Raw genomic sequence first — 20,325 nt, 5'->3', positions numbered from 1 at the left:
AACATTAGGAAGTGTAACCTACAACATTGACTGACTTGAGGATTACCAACTGATTTAGCTAGAGGGGTACACAGAACTAGCGACGTATAGACTATTTATCAGTCAGTTGTTGCAGTTAAACTGCCATCCTTTTAATTAACACCTAAAACACTGCTGAGGGTGCAACTGTGTGGACACTGTCACGGTCAGCCATGGTTTTCGTTCACTTTCGGCGTCATGCACCATCATGTACCTGGAACGCTTTGATGTTGGAAGTTTCAACTAGTAAATATCCCGGTTCCGACCAGTCTGGAACACAGCATAAGACTAAAGAAAAGGCTGGACCAGTTAACAAAGTACCACATGGACTAAATACACTAATGAGGGGAGGAACTAGAAACAGGTGAAGGTACTCAGATGAAACTAATTGGGGCAGGGAAGATAATCAAAACTGGTGGGAAACACACAAAGGCAGGAAGTAAAGTGGCTGACAGGAGAGGATGAGGTGAGTATTAAAAAAATAAAACATAAATAACTGAACTAAAAGCCCATATCCATGATATTTGCATATGTGAAATGCTTTGAGATCGCAATTGCTGTCAAAGAGCCTGGCTCTTTGGCATTGCGGTCAAGTTGGATGTTTAGTATCCTGTAGACCCAGATTCGAATCCGGGTAGGGTGACTGCTTTCGCCCTTCACTACAATAATAATAATAATAATAGCTTTATTTATAAAGCACTTTTCAATAAAGGTAACAAAATGCTTTACAGCAATCAATGTAAAACTTGCTACCGTTGCACGGTATGTTAAAATATATTGCCATCTGTATGTGCTATAAATAGTGATGTGAATCCACACAAAGCACAGTGAATGTGAAATACTGGTGACTGCACGGGTTTGTCTTCATATACTGTGTCCCTATGTATAGGAAAGGACCATGGATCAGATTCAGGGCATACAAACCTGAACCACTGATCTGATTTAGGGAATCATTGCTCTACTGTGGCATTTTCAATTACACATAACCTCTAGCCAGTGAAACGTTTTGGCTGGAGGTGGTGCAGCATTAGTTTACTTGTATTTTGCTGAAACTTTGAGGAATGATGCATTGCTAACTGCAGAATTCTAGCACTGGAAATTACACTGTTTGAATACCCAAGGAAAACTGCAATTGTTGCCAAAGACAGGCCAACAACCCCCCCACCCCCACATTTTTTTTGTCATTCAGACTGAGGTCTGATTGAGAAAGACTAGATATTGATGAGAAACAACTTCTGTTCAAAAACTGGGTTCACTTTCTGATCAAAGTATTATACTGGTTGTACTACCTGCTTGTTATATACAGGTTTAGCATAACAATTTACATTGCTTGGCTGTACATTAGCTTTTTCAGAGTGTTTGTATGCAGTGGTCAGTGTTTACTAGGATACGGGTTGTGGCTGTGTTGTCAGGGGAATAGACCTGACAGCTAGTCTCCCGTTTTGGGACACTCCTTTCTCATAACTAGACATGCAGCAAGGATGAAGAGAGAATTTATTCATGAAGACATGTTGAAATGGACAGTGTTGAAGCTGTGTGATGGGGGGAAAAAGAGATCTTCTGTCTTCATCCATTTTGATCTATCTATCTATCTATCTATCTATCTTAGCGTGTATATATGTAAATATGCTCTTTTACACACTTTATATTTATTTTATCCAGTTTCTTCTGACATGCAACATCATTTCTTTCTTTTGCTCTCTCCCATGCTCTTCCAGCTGCGTTGATTATGCTAATGCCTGCATTAATCATTATGCTAATGTGACTGTTAATCACTATGCTAATGTCACTGTATCTACCTGTCAAACTGATGACAAGGACCTGTCCTTTCCTCTTCTCTTTTGCTACCCCTATCCCTACATGTATTCAATCTTTCAGTTTATATTTAAAAATATTACACCCCTTATCCTCCTTCACTGCTTCATGGCCCATTTTCTTTTCTCCCACTGGACTGTTTATTGCCTCCATTCTCCTGTTTATTTTTCTGCTTCTTTGATCATTATTGTTTTCATATTTCACCGTGACTCAACAGACACACCGTGCTGATGTAGTTCACAAGTTAAAATTGCAGCTAAAAACACTAAAAGGCCTCAGTGAAGGCAAAATTTACATATTTTAAACCCTTTGCTAGACAGTACTGCTCTGATAAGCTTTGTTTCCCTCCCTCTCTTTAATCCTGTATTGTTTCCTTCTGCTCTCCCTCACCTCTCTTTGAAATATTTGATGCCACATGTTGACAGAGCAGTGTGACACAGACAGGGAACAGGCACCATCCACAAGGAAATCCCACTCATGGTGTGTGTGTGTGTGTGTGTGTGTGTGTGTCAGTATGTATGAATATGTGTGAATCAGATTGGGTACCAAAAGCTATGTTTTTTTTTTTTTTAATGCCTTTACGTTCTCTCTGTATGAGGGTTCAAGACAAGAAGAACATCCATTTGAGTCAGTATATTCAGTCATGCATGTTTTTGTGTGTGTGTGTGTGTGTGTGTGTGTGTGTGTGTGTGTATGTGTATGTGGGGGGGGAAAAAAGCATATCGTGTGTGTTCCAAATTTCCCCTTAAAAATACACATATTTTCATTTAAGGAATCGGATTGATTTAAAGTAATTTTCACTAGTATGTTATATTTCCCTTTTCTAAAAGCTGTTGTTGTTTTCTGCAGAATATGCACCTGGGTGATGATAGTTACTGAAACACCAATAAAGTGCAATTTATTACTAGCATCTACATTGTCTAAATATTCCAAAGAAATGCAACATATAATTATACATAACCATAACCAACATAAATATATTTGATAGGGACATAAGCTAGAAACATAGAGAATTGTACAACAATTTTCCAATGCACAGCTCACAGAATTTATAGCTACTGATAATTTCCAATGCCCAGTCTAGTTCCAATTGACTCTAGTCTGATGGTAGACACATCTGCATGTGGTGTTTTACATTGCAATTATTATTATTTTTTTTTACCATCAGTCCATTGCTGTAATATCGTTTTACCATGAATATTCTCATGATGAGCTTAAATGTGTCTTTTCAGCCTTGATGGCTATTGAATTTTAGCCAATTCCACTTGTATTTATAGCCATTTGTTGCTATTACTATTGCTCCATACTGTGTGTCCTTTGGCAACAGTGAAACAAAACTGACCTAACACTTTTCATGCTTCATAATTTTAACTTCAACTAAAAAGAGTATAGTATAGTATTACATCTGTATGTTAGTCAGTCCACCCTCTCTCCCTTGTTCCCTGAAACACCCCTTCCTTCCTGTCTGTCTCTCTCCTGCTTGGTGTTTTGTTATTGTTCTTAGGCATTAAGGCCATCTAACTAAACTGGTATTTTGTTTGGCTGTATCACTCCCTTACCTTTAGTCTGACACAATACACTGGAATTATATTGTTAAGTGTTAAAGCCAAATCATTTCATTTTGGACAATACACGCTAACAAATTATAGAATATAACCAAGTAGGGTTAAATCTCGGGGCGTAGGTATAGACAGTGCAGCTGCACTGGGGCTTGCACTGTACAGGGGTCCCTTAACGGGAACGGCCCCGCTGATTTACGAGCTGGTCTTTGTCAGTTACATGGTAAGAATACATCAAATCTCATCAATAGTACACATCCATTTCACCTCAAACTGTATATTTCTAAGGCGATCATGTGCCATACACTCATTTCCCCCTTTGCAGTGGTGTCTGACACCACAGACTTCTGTGGGTAAAACTACTGACGGCAGTCAGTAGCAGTAGGCTATAAGGTATACAGTGAAATATAAAAAAAATAGATTCCACAGATTCAACAAAATGAATTTAGTCTTATGTTCTTTGGTATTTGTGTCACATTGCCCACATATGCAGTGATGATTGCTGGGTGATATGTAAATGAATGCCCAATCTTAAGGTTCTTGTGGAAAGGATCATGTGACAAGACGACAAGAAAACGAGTGAAACGCAAAATCTGACTAGACTAGCAGAGCACACGTGCAAGCTAGCAGTCATGCTATTCACACATAAAAGTTGTTTCAAGAAGAGACAGGAGAAAAAAGAGGGTCGCAAAGCTCCCAGATATTGTTTTGGATTACTGAGGACATTGTCAAAGATTTCACTCAATGCAGGTTCAAATAGATGAGTAACTTTACAAGTGCTTTTTCAGTGGATTTAGTGTGGCTGCCGTGACATTGTTTTAAAGGCTGATATCATTTCAGGGTGAGCTCGCTGCTGAGGAGGCCTACCTGTTTAATAGTGTGGATGTGCTTTTGGGTATTAAACTGTGTGTGCACCGTAGCTGGCCTGTTTTCAGTACATGGTGTTGTGTTATGAGCGGGTCACTTTTCTTTATTATTCACCATAACGTCTTGTCTCTGTCAAAGAGGAATGTGACTGTCATGATTCAGGAGGTTTTTGAACTGAAATTGCCCGAAAAAGTATGCGTCATTTCAGCACAGTAGACTCCTCCCCTGCACTGGCCATGCTCCTTATAACTTTCTCTTTGACTTCCGTACTTTGCAAATACAAAAGTCTAGGTGACACCGACTCTAAAATCCATCACATGATGGTACTTTACTTTAGACTGCTGTGTCCAGGCGCACGCAACACAGCTGCTGCAGCAGCAGCATGTGTGTGATGGAGAGACGTACACAAATAGAACTGCTGAATTTAATAAGTTAATATGGAAAGAAATCAATTTAAGGAGCTGCAAATTAGGTATTTACTGCAACTAATCTTATCAGTTGTTAAAACGTAGCAAAACGAGGAAACAAGGCAGATATATTTGCCAATATAGGGTTCCTTTCTAGACACGAATGCAGTGTTTGTGCTTCGTTATGGTGTATCCCAAGGGCCCATCATAACAGCCTGCACTGGGGCCCATTGTTACTACCTTACCCCACTGTTCATGAGCATGGAAAACACAGATATAAAAACCCATGCATGACATGGAATTACAGGGCCTCTTAAACTTTGGAATTTAAGCTATCATTAACTACAAAAATAACTGCAAACCTTTGAACTATGAACATATTTCAAAGTAATAAATGGTCAAAAATATATTAGAGCTCCAAAAACAACCCAAGTGCTGACTATAGGGATATTATATAGTTGGGAGGTTATTACTTCATACATACATACATCATAAAATCTTCCATTTACTCTTACAAATGTATTGATATGTGCTATGAGCAAAGTGATGTGTCATAAGACACGCAGTTGTGAATTTGTGGAAAGAATAATCAAGCTTCAAATCAAACTTACTGAATTACAAGCTGCATTTTCTTTCCCTAATGGAGAGAAGTTTGGGAATGAACACTTTCATACAATACAATCTGCAGACTCTACAACCATCTTTTATCACAGCATTGGCGGATCCCATTTCACTCATAGACAATTTGTTCCTTGACAGAAGCTGCAAGTCATTTTAATTGACAACCTTTCCCCAGTTAACCGTTCTGTTACATCTTTAAGTCTCAGTTCTTACAGCAGTTTGAGCCAGCATTGGCGATGGCAGGGACATGAGATAGCTTAATAAAATTTCAGTTCAGAGGAACGTGGAACAGAGCACAAGTAGTTTTTGGTTTAATTAGTTGACTCTCATTGATGTGAGTGGAGTGTAACATATGTAGGAGTGGGCTGGAGAGAGACTGAAAGGTAGAGGATTGGTATCCTAGAGTATTATAATATTCTCTAATATATCTACTCTCTGATTTATTTAAAAGTAATGGTGCTACATTTTGCCTTTAAATCACAACATTCATTTTGATGCTAGCCCTTTTGCCCTCTGCATTTTACATGTATTTTGTGCATGTCATTGGGTTGGATTTGTTGGGAAATCTGTCTGATTCTTTGGTACTAAAAAATAAAGGTTCACTGTTCCCGAGCCACGAATGAAGCCAAAGGTTTCAGTTTCTTGCAATGTCAGATGTGGGGAAAAAGTCAAAGTCTTACAGAAGAATGCCTCCCAATATTGTTACATATTTTGGTCAAGTGAAAGAGAGAACCTTTTACGAAAGAAACAAAGAGGAAAAGGAATACAGGGAAGTCACAAAAACCTGTCTCAACTGTAATTTTATGGTTTGTTATAGTAATTAATTATCAAATAGTACCAATTAAGCACCTTTACATTTTTGTTAAACAATGTTGCCAAAGTGCCAAACTTTTCTCTGGTTAGCAGTTTTTTATATATATTGCAAAAATCTAATCCTAAAGCTGGAGTGCTGGGCTTTGAAATAAAAAATGAATGTCCGTTAACCCCTTGACGCTGATTGTCGCAAATTCGCATCATACCTCTTCCTTGCAGACTGCAAGCCAAGATAGCACATGGATTCCCCCAATGCCTGTTGGTGTATATTCGTTACGTACCTAGGAACCTCTTGCAAGCCCTGGTTTCTCGTTTATGCCTGTTGTCGCTAATTTGCATCATACCTACAAATACCTCAATTTATATCTTTTCTATGTTCTACAGACAAATTAACAATCTTCACTTAATTTAACATCAGCTTGAAAGCAAATGAAAACAAAAATATATTTTTTAAATTTTTTGATTGTAAATAAATTCAGGCGTTAAGGGGTTAAATGCAAAACGGAGTTCACGCACCGATTACACCTGGCAAATGTCTCTGTATTTTACAGTATACCAGAGTTTTTAAATCTGGTGTCTGTGGCACTGTGGTAATGATGCATTTTTCATCAACCAGCAATGACCAACCAGCAACCCAGATTCATATAGAGAGCTCCACAATCCGTCATTGCTACAACATTTGATTGGACAGAATGTTTATCATTGAAAATTGTTTACAATTAAGCGGTTGTTACCCAGAGATGACACAATCTCTGCATGGCTCTGGAGCAACTAACAACAGAGTAGGCTACAACAACTTGGATTATGGTGGAAAAACCATCCAAGAAAAGTTTCTGATGCTCCTGATAAAAAGAACTTTACCTTACCCAATTAATGGATTAATGTTTTGTAACTGGACATTTCTCTGTATTTTAGTGATTTTGTTAACACGAGCCTGGGGCAAGCTGTAGGCAGGCGTAGAAAATATTTGTGTAATTGCTCCCACTGCCAGAAGAGTGAGACAAAAAATTTGCAATGCAGGTTTAAGTCTGTCCATCTGTAGATTCTGCAGGTTAGATGGGCCTTTATGTCTTTTTACATAAATAATCCCTTCTGTCTTTCCAATTTTACAGCGGTGTAGCTCACCCTATTGTGCAGAATGTCATCTATAATATTTAGACCATTTGTTTAGAGGAAGCGATCAATAATTCAGTAGTGGCATCAGTAGTTCTCAATGCCATCAAGTGGATGGTATTGATTGATGATGGATAGATGTGGTTTGGCTGGATTTTTTTTGTGTTGCTTTGGGATTTGTCAGTGGATCGTTGAGCTTTGTTTAGTAATACACTGCCTCAGTGAATTCTTCAGGTTATTTTATTGAACATTTTCCATTCCTGCTGTGATGGATATTATTGGACGCAAATGTGAAAGAAGAATACACTATTTTGGTGTGTTATTCACACACCTGAATTTTAAAAAAGTACAAAGTAATGAAAAACTACAAAATCTTCTGAACAACGTATGTACCTAGGTTGACATTGTGTTACTTGTACTTAATAATTAGGTATTATACTGTATGTATAATAAAATTAGTTTAGCCAACATTAAAAAATGTTCATGTCTAAACTGAGGAAAATTAATCCTTTTTGGGGATTGTGGGCATGCTGTGTTTAGCTGATTACTCACACGTGTGCTTTAGTTTCACATGGCCAGACCTCTCCACAGATCTCCACACTTCATTTTGGCGTTGTGCCAGCGCTGGAGAAAGGTTTGGCTGAACCTATTCTCATTCTGGTATGCGTCACACTTGCATTGCGTCATCAAGTGACTGGAACAGTGGCTGCGTCCCCTTTTGGGGGACAGAACATTATGAGAGAAACAGGAAACTGCAGAAAAGCTGTTGTGAGCATGTCGTAAAACAAATAAACATACAAATACAGATGTAATTTGAGCCATATAAGACACCTGAATATTCACTTCTCGTGTGGTAAATAGCTCAGTGATGCCGTTGACAGTTACTACAGATGTATAGCTAGCTTGAGTGGTGGGAGACTGCTGAAGTAAGGCTTAGCCTAGCTCAAACAGTTAGCTATTCACTGGTTGGTTATTAGTATTCAATCAGATGTCCAGAGAAGCAATATTTGGCCACTGTGTTGGGTCATTGACGTACTTGGACAGGGGAAGAATGAAGGGGCATGACAGCTGAATGATTAACCTTAATTTATTAAGGTATTGCAAATTCTCAGGTTCAGGCATCGTCACAAAATAAGTGTTAGACATGTCTGTAAAACAGATGTTTGGTTAACAAGAAATGAATGCATACACACTTGTGAAAATGCATTATCTCCTCTAAAAAGACGCAAAACCATGGCATTTTACAAAGTACCTGTATGTTCCGGTCTGATGTATAGGAGATAAAACACTTGCTAGTTTGATGAATAAGTCAGATGACACAGTGATGCTGACCCCACATATTTAAAGAGGTGGTATTATGCTCATTTTCAGGTTCAAAATCTTAATTAGGGTTTGTACCAGAACAGGTTTACATGGTTTAATTTTAAAAAACACCATATGTTTCTCATACTGCACATTGCTGCAGCTCCGTTTTTGTGTTCTATGCTCCGCTCTTGAGCTACAGAGTGATGCATCTTACTTGTACAAAATCTTTGTTGGGAGTCGCACATGCGCAGTTCCCAGGTAAGGACTACAAGCCAATCAGAAGCAGAGAAGGGCGGATCGTAAGAAACAAGGTAGTGTGATCCAAATCAAAGCCGTTTCAGACTGCCAACGTAACCTAGCAGATGGTATAAGTTACTCACAACCACACAACATCATTGTTCCACATCCATTAGGACTAAGCGTTGAACTGTTGCCGGTGTCGATCTATGCTGCCTTGCCGAAAAATGCTACCATAGTGCAAATCGATAGACTCGACTCTACTCGGCCCTGCTCCGTTTTCCATTGCAGACAGTACCCAGAGATGGTACGTAGCTTGTCGTCATAGCGACACCACACACAACTGCCGCGACGTAATGTTCAATGCGACACACCAGCGATCCACACAGCTTTCTCTGTTTTAAGTTAAAACGTTTCAACATTCCTCAGAATGTAAAGACAGATAAGCGGTATGAAAACCTTCCAGCTGTGTTTTCCTCTGCCGTTGTTGCTGCAGCGGTCTGTGTGACGGAGGGAGCAGAGGGCTCTGTGAGCGGGCGGCTGGCCGGCCTCACACGCTCCTCCCCGCAGGCTTCCCCCGAAGCCACGTGCGGAGCTCCTCAACTCCGAAAATATTAAAGCACAATTTTGTTCCACCATCACTTCTTGTAAAACTGTCAATATTCAAAATCTACACAGCTGATTTCTCACCTCCAAACCTGGCCTCTGTCTGGCGCACACAATGATGATGCAGTGAATAGTGAATATTCTCTCTGACCAATCCGCAGTCTGTCGTGTTTTCACGTTACATTTTAGTATCCCTCAGCTGGCTTGGAACCTCAACGGAGGTGAGGTGATACGAATAAAAGTACCTGGAAGAAGGTACAGGTGCAACATTTCTACAATGGAAAACCAAACAAAGGTGAGTCGAGCCAAAGGGCCTCTGCTCAGACTAGCTTGGTTTGAGGGCGTGCCTGACCCCACTAGCCGCTTGTCAAGCTTTATGACGCGTTTTCATTGTGACGTCACAAGTAAAGGAAGTGAAGGGCTGAACTACAAACGAGCTGTTTTCAAGCGGTTCAGAGCAGAGCTTTCTGTGGGAGATGGGAACTCCCTTTGGGCTCGACTTTGGGCTTTTTCACTTTGCAAACCTGTTACATGCACAAAAAGGAGATATAACTCAATAAAGGAGAGGGAAAAAGCCAAAAAGCATAATAGCACCTCTTTAACTATTACTCCTACCAATGTGTCATATCCTCTTTGCATTTACCCCCAGCGCTTCAGACAGCCCTGTGCTTTTATGTCATGTATCGCGGCTCTTCAGCAACCAGCCTCCATGCTGGTTACTGCCAATACACATTATTGTCAGATTGGCATCACTCACTGAGCCTGCAGGCGCTGAAATAACACACTGACTCCTGTGGAGATGGTTAGAGGGTGTACAAGATCTGTGTGTCTGTGTGAATAGGTAAGGGGTCCTCCGAGGTGACCAGCAGCCTTCAAAGAACCGCCGACCCAGTAATTAGCACAGCAGGTTCCTATACATGGGGTTGGATTTGTGTGTGTTTGTATGTCAACCTCACTAGCATCACCTCTTTTGTTTTTCTCCACTGTTTCCTTCCTCCTGCCACCTCTCAATCCTTTTATCCCTCTCTTTTGCCTTTCTGCAACTCACAGCTGTCTATGTCGCCATGGTGATTGTGGTCTAACCCCGTGCTGGTTATGAGTTTCCCTCAGACGTGCGTGCGTGCGTGCGTGCGTGTGTGTCTGTTATTTATAACAGCCTGTCTGGCTATCCTCAGAAAACCAAACACTTAGATGCTGAACTTATTTTCTGATAACTCCCCAGACACTTTCCCTGGACTCCTGTCATTAAAGCCCCCCTCCAGTGTATTTTGACATTTCTATGATATTTCATATTTTTCTGAGTCATTTCATAGTTCGCCAAATATTTTTTTGACAAATAGCTTAATTTTGTGCTCAAAGTTAGTTGTTAAAACGGGGTGGTGACGTATGACTTTAGTAATTCCATAAGTCATACGTCATTCTCCAAGCTTGCGCAGGCGCACTGTCATGCCTCGTTAAAAAAAACTGTCACGCCGTCAGGCCTCGTTAAGTCAGAGCATCATACCTATAAACATCGCTGTGAGCTAGCTAACCAATTTATCATGTAATTTACTTAGAACTTACAGTAGGTATGTCTCTCTGTGTCTGTGTGTCTGATGGTCGGTTTGTCTTTCTAGTTTAGTTAGCTAAGTTAACTAAGTTGTAGTTAGCCAGGTGTAGTTAGCTAGCATAGTAATTGCAGAAAATTGGCTAACAGAGGGTCTTCATTTTTATTTTTATTCAGTGTGCTGTTCTTTTTCATTTGTGCGTGCGGTGTTGGAGGACAGATGACAGAAACGCGTTGCACTTTCACCTGCCACCGTCTTATATACAGTCTACAACACGCATTTTTACTGACGGCCATTTTACCAATGCATCGGCGGAGGCAATGGTATCAGAATTCTTTACATACAGTTCAACAGAGTAATAGACGTTAGGCAAAAACGGCAGTTAAAACTGGCTGGAGGGGGGCTTTAACTTACTCTGAGCTGATAACAAATGGAAAACAAATAAAAATAATTGACACAGATTTTGGATTATCGCAGTCAAGATCGCGGGTTTTTTTTAAAGTCATGTCAATTTTATTTAATTTTTTTAGAATATTTGTAGTGTTTCCACTTTATTTGCCAGTGACAGAGGCACCAAAGTCAATTTGATTTATATAGCCCAACATCACAAATTTACCCAAGGGATCAATCTGAACTGCATACAACACCCCGACTCTGTGGTCAAGTTAGCAAGAATAACTATGCAGCGTCCGGTCAAGTTGGCAAAAATGAATATTCAACGTCCAGTTGAGCTTTCAAAATTAAACTAGCGGAAGAACAAATACTTTAATTGTTCTTATTGGTAAATTAAGTTTGGTGACTTTACATAATTCCAAGCGCACCGCCACCCAACTTCATCATGACCAGAGGTCTAATCAGCCACAATAACTAAAAACATCTGTCTCTCTTTGTGTGTGTGTGTGTGTGTGTGTGTGTGTGTGTAAAGCCTGCAAGTGTGTCTGAAATCATGTGCTGGTTTAATTCACAATTCCCCATATAACAGACACAGTAAAATGGCATTTCAGACACGTATGAATTTTGCGTCATCACTGACAAGGGAGAGGTTACACAACAGTAATGGACACTACCATTGTGGGAATTTTTAAGTAGACTATAAAGTGCAAACCTTCCTCACACAGAACTGACACTTAAATAATGAAAGGGGAATAGTGTATTAGGTAGTAAAGATACGTTTGTGATATGCAAATTAAAAAACACAATGTAGGCACCATTACATTTTCCTCCGACCATCTTTATCTAATGCAAACTAGGTGCACACGATTATGGAGACGGACAATTCTATTACCTTTCTAACTAAAGCAGGCAACATGTTTTTCCAAACACTTCCTTTCAGTGATGAAGGAACACTGCAGCAAAAATGGTAACTGTGTATGAAAACAGAAAAGTCTTCAGACTGCAAAAAAATAGAATTTGTTTTATTTTTATAGAAATAAGTGTTGATTTTATGAAGAGATAGGACACTGGTAATAAACTTCCAGATAGACGAAGAGTAAAAAACTGAGACAGACCCAAATAAAGCAATTCTCCCAAGTTTGGTAAATGATAGTCATTAGTCTGTCATTAACACTCGCCTCCAATGATTGCTATCTGCATGGTGTTATCTTGGGAACTGTTGAGTGGCATGCGTTAATGTGTGTGTGTGTGTGTGTGTGTGTGTGTGTGCGCGTGTGGGTGTGTACAAGTGCATGTTTGTGCACCTTTGTTCTGTGAAACGAAATTAGCTTTGCAGTTTAGAAAGTGTCTAGTCCCTGTTGAAAGTGATACTTGCCCAACAGATACCACACTCTGTTCGTCTTGTTAAGATCATGAATATTAATGTGTCACCTTGTTATGTCTCAGCCCAATTATGATGATGCTAAACAATACAAAAATGCGGAGGACATAACATTCTCAGACACTTATTCCAATGACTCCAGACTAATTGACCTGGCAGAGATAGATCTAGAAAGAGAGACAGAGGGAAAGAGAAATGAAATCTAAAAGGCTAAGAAGGGAATAGATGTTTAAGGAAGAACGTGGAATCATACAAAAGGAAAAGAAGGAAGGGAGTATGGGGAGGAGTAAATTGAGGATATGGGGAGTTCTGGGGGGGAAATATGATGAAAATAATAGCAGAAAGGGAATGGGAAGCAGAATTAAAGCATGGGTGTGATCACATATGTCACAAACAAAGAACAAAACTTGGACTTCCCAGAATCCCAGAACAATAAAAAAAACAAGAAATGCAAAGCCACATGTAACACATACACCCCGGTGTATGAGGATTGAGAAATATAGAGAGACAGGTGGTCAACACCATGGCCTCTTGACAGTCTTTGCAAAGGCAGAAGTAGTGACACTGAGCACTCAAGCTCATTGTATTAAAAACTTAAAACACTTTCAGGCTGAATAATAACAAACCAAAAAGCAGCATTATACAGTACATGGTGGGGATTTTCAAATTGCTGACACATAAGTATCTAGGAACAGTGTTTGTTTGATGTCCACGTTTGACAACTGACCCTGTGTTTAAATCAAATTTGAGTTGAGAGTCAATTTACTTAATGCTGAAGCTTTTTGTGTCTGTGATACGAAGCGTATCAGTCATTCATAGAAACTCCTTCTAAATTTTTCGTTTATTTGCTGGTGTAATAGGTTGTCTCAAGAATAGCCTAAATGGTACTGTGAAAGTCTGCACCACGTTAATTGGAGCCCAGCAAAGAGACCTGTGCTCCTGCTGGGTGAAACAGGTGCTATAGAAAGCAAAGGAATTATCAACCAATCTGACCATTTTCTGTCCAGTGAATTCACTGTAATGCCCTCAGGCCAGTGTTATAATATGCCCCTTAGGAGAACAAACCGCTACACTCCTTTATTCCTTCCACTACAAGACTACTAAATGCTGACATTAGTCATTTTAAATGACTGTTACATTCTTTTAAAGGTTCAGTGTGTAATATTTATGAGGGTTTATTGACAGAAATGGAATATAATATCTATAACTATGCTTTTAGTGGTGTAGAAAGACCTTACATAATGAACCGTTATGTTTTTATTAACTTAGAATGAGCCATTTCTATCTACATACACTGCGGGTCCTCTTACATGGGCATCGCCATGTTACGCTGCCAGTAGCCCAAATGGACAAACAGCTCTACAGGGCATGTTTCATCACTACGTTGAATACATATGATAAAGATGCAGAAGTAGTAGTAGACTGGTTTAGTATTAATAAGAAAAGAAGACAAATTCAGACAAATGGAGGACTATTATTTAGCACAAGAGCCAACAGAGCGTGTCAGCCACCGTAGTTTCTCCCGCATGCTTGGGAATGGAGGGGTGAGCGGTGATTGATGATGCATTCATGTGATTTAGGAAAATTCTGAATCTTTTTCTTTCCTCATTAAATCTATTGCAAAAAGAACACACAAAAGTACACAGAACTTTGCATATACATATTTAGCAAACATGTAATATGTAATAAATTATAACGGTTAGTTTTCTGTCCATGTAGAGTGAACTAGATGTCTTTATGTTGTTTATGCACTCTGTTAATGCGAATTCCACAGATCTGTCCATGTTGATTCCACACTCCCACTTCAGAGCACATGGACACGCTGAAAAGTCTGAAAAATGACTTCAGAACTCGGAATATAGGAACATCCGTGGAGCACGTGCATGCACAGTAGATGCCACTAAAACATACTCACAGAACCTTTAAACTTACTGCTGCTTGTTCTCTCGTTGTATTGACAAACATTGACATTGAGAGCGATAGATGTGTGGACAAAGGAATTGCCCTTCTTGGGATCAATAAAGTTGTCTGAATGAATGAAACTTATCACATTTTAACAGAACATCGTCTGTTCACTTCTGAGATTCATCAGCCTCCTGATGAACTGTATTTATCTACAGCTGCTGACATTAATCTAACATGCTCCATCATCTTAAAATAAGGAAAGGTGTCCACTGCCACATCTCTTATTTCTCATCTCAGTCTCATTCATCCATTTCCAATTCTATATGCATAAATAAATATTAAATATAAATATAAATATTGATTGTCCATAATCGCTTTCATGAAGGCTGCAGCCATGTGCCATGTGTAATATTGTTCAATTTGACTGCATGAAAATTGTAAGCAGTATATCTTTGGGAAAGGTTATCAACAAGTACTCAAACATTAAAAAAATCACTAATTCAATTTATCATTTCAAATAATCCTATAACATTCTGTTACCAGATACCACAGCTGCATTCAACACTGAACGCTAGGTGAATATTCATAGCACACCCGTATCCTATACAATCCACACACCTAACTCCAGCACACACGGGTGCTAAAAGGCCATTACAGCCAGTTTACTCTTGTAAACTAGATGCTCATGTGTCTACTGTTGGTTACTATTGTTTACAGTACAAGACACGCGCGCACACACACACACACACACACACACACACACACACACACACACACACACACACACACATCAGCATTTTGCTCTGACTAATTGATTGTAACTAGTCCACTCACAACACTTTCTTTTTCCCTTACATTAATTTTCCCTCTGATTCTCTCCCTTATTGTTTCTATCTAGGTTCAGCGCCATCATTTGTTCTCTTTACCTTGTTTTATTTAGGTACCAACTGTCTTCAGCGTTCAGCATGAAATGAAAGTCGGTTGTGTGAATTATAATTAGCCTTGAAATATATTCAGATACTTCCATGAAGCAGATCAATAGTAAAACATATATTTCCTCCATTAATTTAACATATAGTAAACATTAGTATGACTTTTTATCGTGTTGTATCTGTTATGTTATATGGTAATACATAATAATATGTATCTGGTCATAGTACTTTTTTGCTCTAAAGCAGTTTTTGGTGGTGATTCAGTTTATTATTATTAGTTTTTTTTTGCTATTGCTCTCAGTTACAAAACACTGGCAGTACTGGAGAATGGAAATGGCGTGTAACAGTGGGCGTGGGCAGGAGAGGAAACCTACACAATTAACATTTGCATCTTACTTAACAGAGGGGGTGGGGGAGAGAGAGGGAGGGGGGGAGGAGAGAAGAAAAGCAGAGAAAATCCCACCAGATGGTCCAAAGGAAGACTCGGTTTCAGTGGTGGAAATTAACTTTTTGGCTCATCTGCCAAGGTGGCTGGGAGATGAAAAAATCCACCGGCCAAAATAATAATTTGCCTTTTGTGTACATATAGGCCTACATTTGTTTGTCCTTTTAATCAAGATAATAAGATATTATGTCAAATACAAACTTAAATAAGAGACCAGAGTGATATTTGAAGCGAAATGATATTATTGATAGTAAATGTCTATAAACATGACAGTAATTTTTTTTATAAACTTACAAGAGGCTTATCAGTCATTCAACTTAATTCTTATCACTGCTCACTCTTGTCATACTTTATCATTCAACTGAAACCTGCTAATCAGACTGCTCACTTTCTACAATCACCCTCTTCTGGCCTTCTGGTTCTGACAGCTTTTGTGGGAACAACATTTTTTATTCAGTCTATGGATCATTCTCCTTGATCTCTGGGGAGGACAGCAGGACCATTAGAAGATCTGACAGTGTGTCAGACACTGACTGGACCACCAACCACCCAGCTAAAAGTTAAAAACACTCCTAGTACAACTTTTGTAATTAGAATTACATGCACCTCCAAATACTGCTTTTAAACGCTATAATATCCTTTTGTGGGGTGGATCACTGGTGATAAATGATTTGAAGTATGTATTTTATGAACGTTTAGAGTCGTTAATATTTTATTACACTCAGTAGAAGTAGCATTCATTGAGATGCGGTGATAACCCCGTTTGATCAGTGCGCAGAGCAAAGTATCTGAAAAGGACCTTTTAAGAGGTGAATGCGTAATTCGGCAGAACACATGATGAAGGCTACCTGTTGAGATTTGTATCCACCTCTTTTCTCAGTACAAATGATCGTCCCCAGCCACGAGGTGCATGCAGTTCACGGCAACCAACATGCCGCGGCACGCCGCTGGTTCAGGTAAAGCCAGAATGCTATTTAAAAGCACACATGGTTTTGGGATAAAGGGCTTTTCACACGGGATAAAGCTGCTGCGGATAATCTTTCGGGGCTGATCCCCGTACGAAAGCGGTTACACTCTCACTCTCCCCTCTTTCCCCCCCGACTCCTGTCGCCTGTCCCCTAACGCCCACCCCTTACAAATCTACACTAATCAAACACAAGTAACATGAAAAGAACATAAACAGCAACCAATGAACTCCCCTTATCCGTGTGTTACACAATTTTAGATACCTTGGTACATCGGGGACCAATTTAAGTGCGACACAAAACCAACAAGAACGCCGGCCTGCTGCTAATTACCGTCAGAAATTATATGCTGAATATATTTACTCACCAATGGGTAGCCTTCCAACAACAACAGAATTTTCATCCCTGCTCGGTGTGCATGTTTGTGCCTTTTCCTGTCTTACAAAAAGGCTCCTATCTGCAATTGCACACTGAGTATTTCCCTGCTACCTCTATTCCTTATATCTCACCATCACATCAACTAAACACTTGAATTGGCAGCTGTTAGTAAACCAGAAGAACTTAATCGGTCCTTTTCCATGCCTTCAGGCCTCCCTATTGCTGCAGTTTATCTATCTGAGTCTATTTACAGGAAGAGATGGACTGCTAAATTAACTCATTGTACACTGATAATAAAACCAAAACCATGGATTCCCTTTTTGCGCGTGGGCATGAGTGTGTTATCCACAATACAAACCGACATACACAAATCCAAACACAGAAGGCACAGATGCAAACACAACAGAGGCTTCCTAATATTTTTGTCAGCGCTGGTTTCCACAGCAACAGGGCAGAGCTTGTCTTAAGGAATTCTATGGCAGCTGTGTACAGGTCATCTGGGGGAGAAGTACAGTGGGAGACAGACAGAAAGAAAACCCAGAGATTTGAGGAGGTGGAAAGTTGAGTAATTCTTAAATTATGGAAGAATTATTTATTTAAGAATCTGTTACAGTTAAGAAAAACAGTTTAAGACTTGGTAGCAGGATGGGACTATTAGAGTTCCTCCTCAATTTGAAGGAGTGCTTTCAGCCCCGTTAGTGAGCAGGACCTCACATCTCCGAAAATGTCGTAGCAAATTATGGGAGTGGTAAAAGACAAAATAGAGAGAAGAGAGCATATTTCCAAAATACAAATCTGGCTTGTTAGCACACACTGTAAAATGCAGTGCAGAGGCTGATAGAGACTTGTCTCGCAAATGCATAGACTCCGGCTTGAGTATGTGTGTTGGTGAAATTTTTAAGAGTCAAAATTATTTAAAATTACTCTTCTGCTACCTCTTCTTCTGAGATGTTTTCATCTTGCATAGACAGGATTTTGGTGCAATGTACTCTGCCTAGAGCGAGCCGACATCTATTTACCTCCATTCAAATCTGTGCATGTATGAAATAACATGGCTTCTAAATTTGCTTCGCATTCAGTCTATGCCCTACTCTTGTTACAGATCTTTGAATCTCTGATTTTTTTCAGTGATTGAAATACATTTGGTGGTGTGCCCAGTGACAGCTGTTTGGATGGTGAAATACGTGACAAATCAGATATTTGGCAGGATTGAGAAGGTGAATGTCATCTTTCCGCACACATGAAGCTAGCAGTCTAGCTGCCAATATTTGAAAAACTGTGTCAGCAAGATGGCGACAAGCTTGTAAAAGACTGACTTAACTGTGTAAGTTTTTTGAGTCGAATTACAGATTTAATAACTCAAAATATTTATTTGATCAATGTGAAAAACTGGTTCTTGTTCACAATGACGTTTTACAAGTGAACCAAGAGGAGTAAACATGAAGTTATACAGACTGACAAGTAACCTGTTGACTGGACAGTATGAATGTATAAAGTGAAACAAAAAACTATCCACATAACCTTTACCTTCCAAGTGTTTCTGAGTGTGTGCGCATGTGTGTCCAGTGTAAACTCTTCTGACCTGACTGCTTAGGGAAAAGAGAAGCTGACATGAGATGCTTCGAAGCATTACTGCGTGATATCCCATGGTACTTACTACAGCAGTCCAGCACACACACATATACAGACTATCACCCCTACGCACACTCCATCCTCTCTTTATCCAGTCAGCTGTACTGGATCGAAGAACCCCTGATGGAAAATTCCAGGAAAGAAAAAGACCTGCCAGCCTCTCTAAACATTGTATAGTGATGCAGGAGAAGATAAAGGAGGAGCGGAGAGAGAGAGAGAGAGAGAGAGAGAGAGTGAGCAACTGAAAGATAGATGGCAATGTGAGAACAGTTTGAGGTGAGATCAACAAATCAACAAAAAAGGAAGACTAAAGCAGTAAATGTTTCTAGAATAAATTGTTTTATGTGCTGAGAGCAGCAGCAAAGTCTAAACTGCTGTTGCTTTTCAAACAAAGTAAAAACATTTACAGGTAAAGTTCCAGTTGGATCTACTTTATTACTTGATGAACTAAATTTTATCATGTGATCAGGACTTCTGTGCAGCATCTTCATTTATAGACCAGGGTTGTCAGCACAGGTTTTGGTTTGGCCTACTCCACTGATTTTACACATCAAAGTCTTGGAACATTCTTCTGCATATATGAAATATAAAACGCTGTAAAAAGCTTCAGTGGCTCCAGAGGGAGCTGCATTAAATCTGATAAATTGCCTCAAGTGATGTCACTTGAGTCAGCATCAGTTGGGGTTGAAGTCTACAAGTTTGAAAATGTCTAGGAATGTGGAGTTGGAGAGAAGCGAGCTTTCCAGCAGACCTCTCTAGCCTGCTTCTACTCTCTGCTTGTGGCTTGAAGCTAGCTGTTACTAGCATAACATAACAGAATGTCCAACTGAACTGTTGGTGGTCGAAATGCATTATGCATTATTTAAAAATTGAGAGCATTGCTAAACTGACAGCGTACTCTGTTAAGAGGTTCAGTGGTAACAAACCTGGTCAAATTACATAAACTTTGGGAAGCTGTTCACTGCTCCCGGATGTTATTCAGAAAAGATTGTTCCGGCACGTCACTCTCCCTAAAATCACAAATTGCATTTTTTGCACTTTTGTTTCAGCCTGGCTTAAACAAACAAGATATAACATGTTAATTAGTTAGCTTGATCAATATATTTTTGCACTATGGACGTAGCCATACTATTTCCCCTGTACTAGCAGTCTTTATGCCATGCTAAGCTAAACACCTCCTGCAAGTTCTCTCCTAAGTTAGGGTATACAGTCGACACTAGAGGCTTAGTAACTACAAGTTAGTTTGTAACTAAATCAGCTACTAAAATTGGTTGCACCATGATTACTTGGGTCAGAACCTCAAAAATTTGGACATAAAGTCATGGTTACCGTGCACATTAACTTTTTGGATGGCATGAGCCACCGAAGGCACAGAATTAAGCTTAA

General features: G+C 39.5%; 1 protein-coding gene across 3 annotated transcripts in view; it reads left to right on the top strand.

Moving 5' to 3' along the window:
* Nucleotides 1–391: 391 nt before the first annotated feature.
* Nucleotides 392–20,325, top strand: part of LOC123969108 (voltage-dependent T-type calcium channel subunit alpha-1I-like) — a 232,829-nt gene continuing 212,895 nt past the window's right edge. For all 3 annotated transcript variants that reach the window (XM_046046199.1, XM_046046198.1, XM_046046201.1), the window contains exon 1: nt 392–484. The gene's annotated coding sequence lies outside the window, so the exon portion shown is untranslated. The remainder of the gene's footprint in view (nt 485–20,325) is intronic.

The sequence above is a fragment of the Micropterus dolomieu genome, linkage group LG04, assembly GCF_021292245.1.
Source record: "Micropterus dolomieu isolate WLL.071019.BEF.003 ecotype Adirondacks linkage group LG04, ASM2129224v1, whole genome shotgun sequence".
In the NCBI taxonomy this organism is placed as follows: Eukaryota; Metazoa; Chordata; class Actinopteri; order Centrarchiformes; family Centrarchidae; genus Micropterus; species Micropterus dolomieu.
This window is presented reverse-complemented; position numbering and strand designations above follow the sequence as displayed.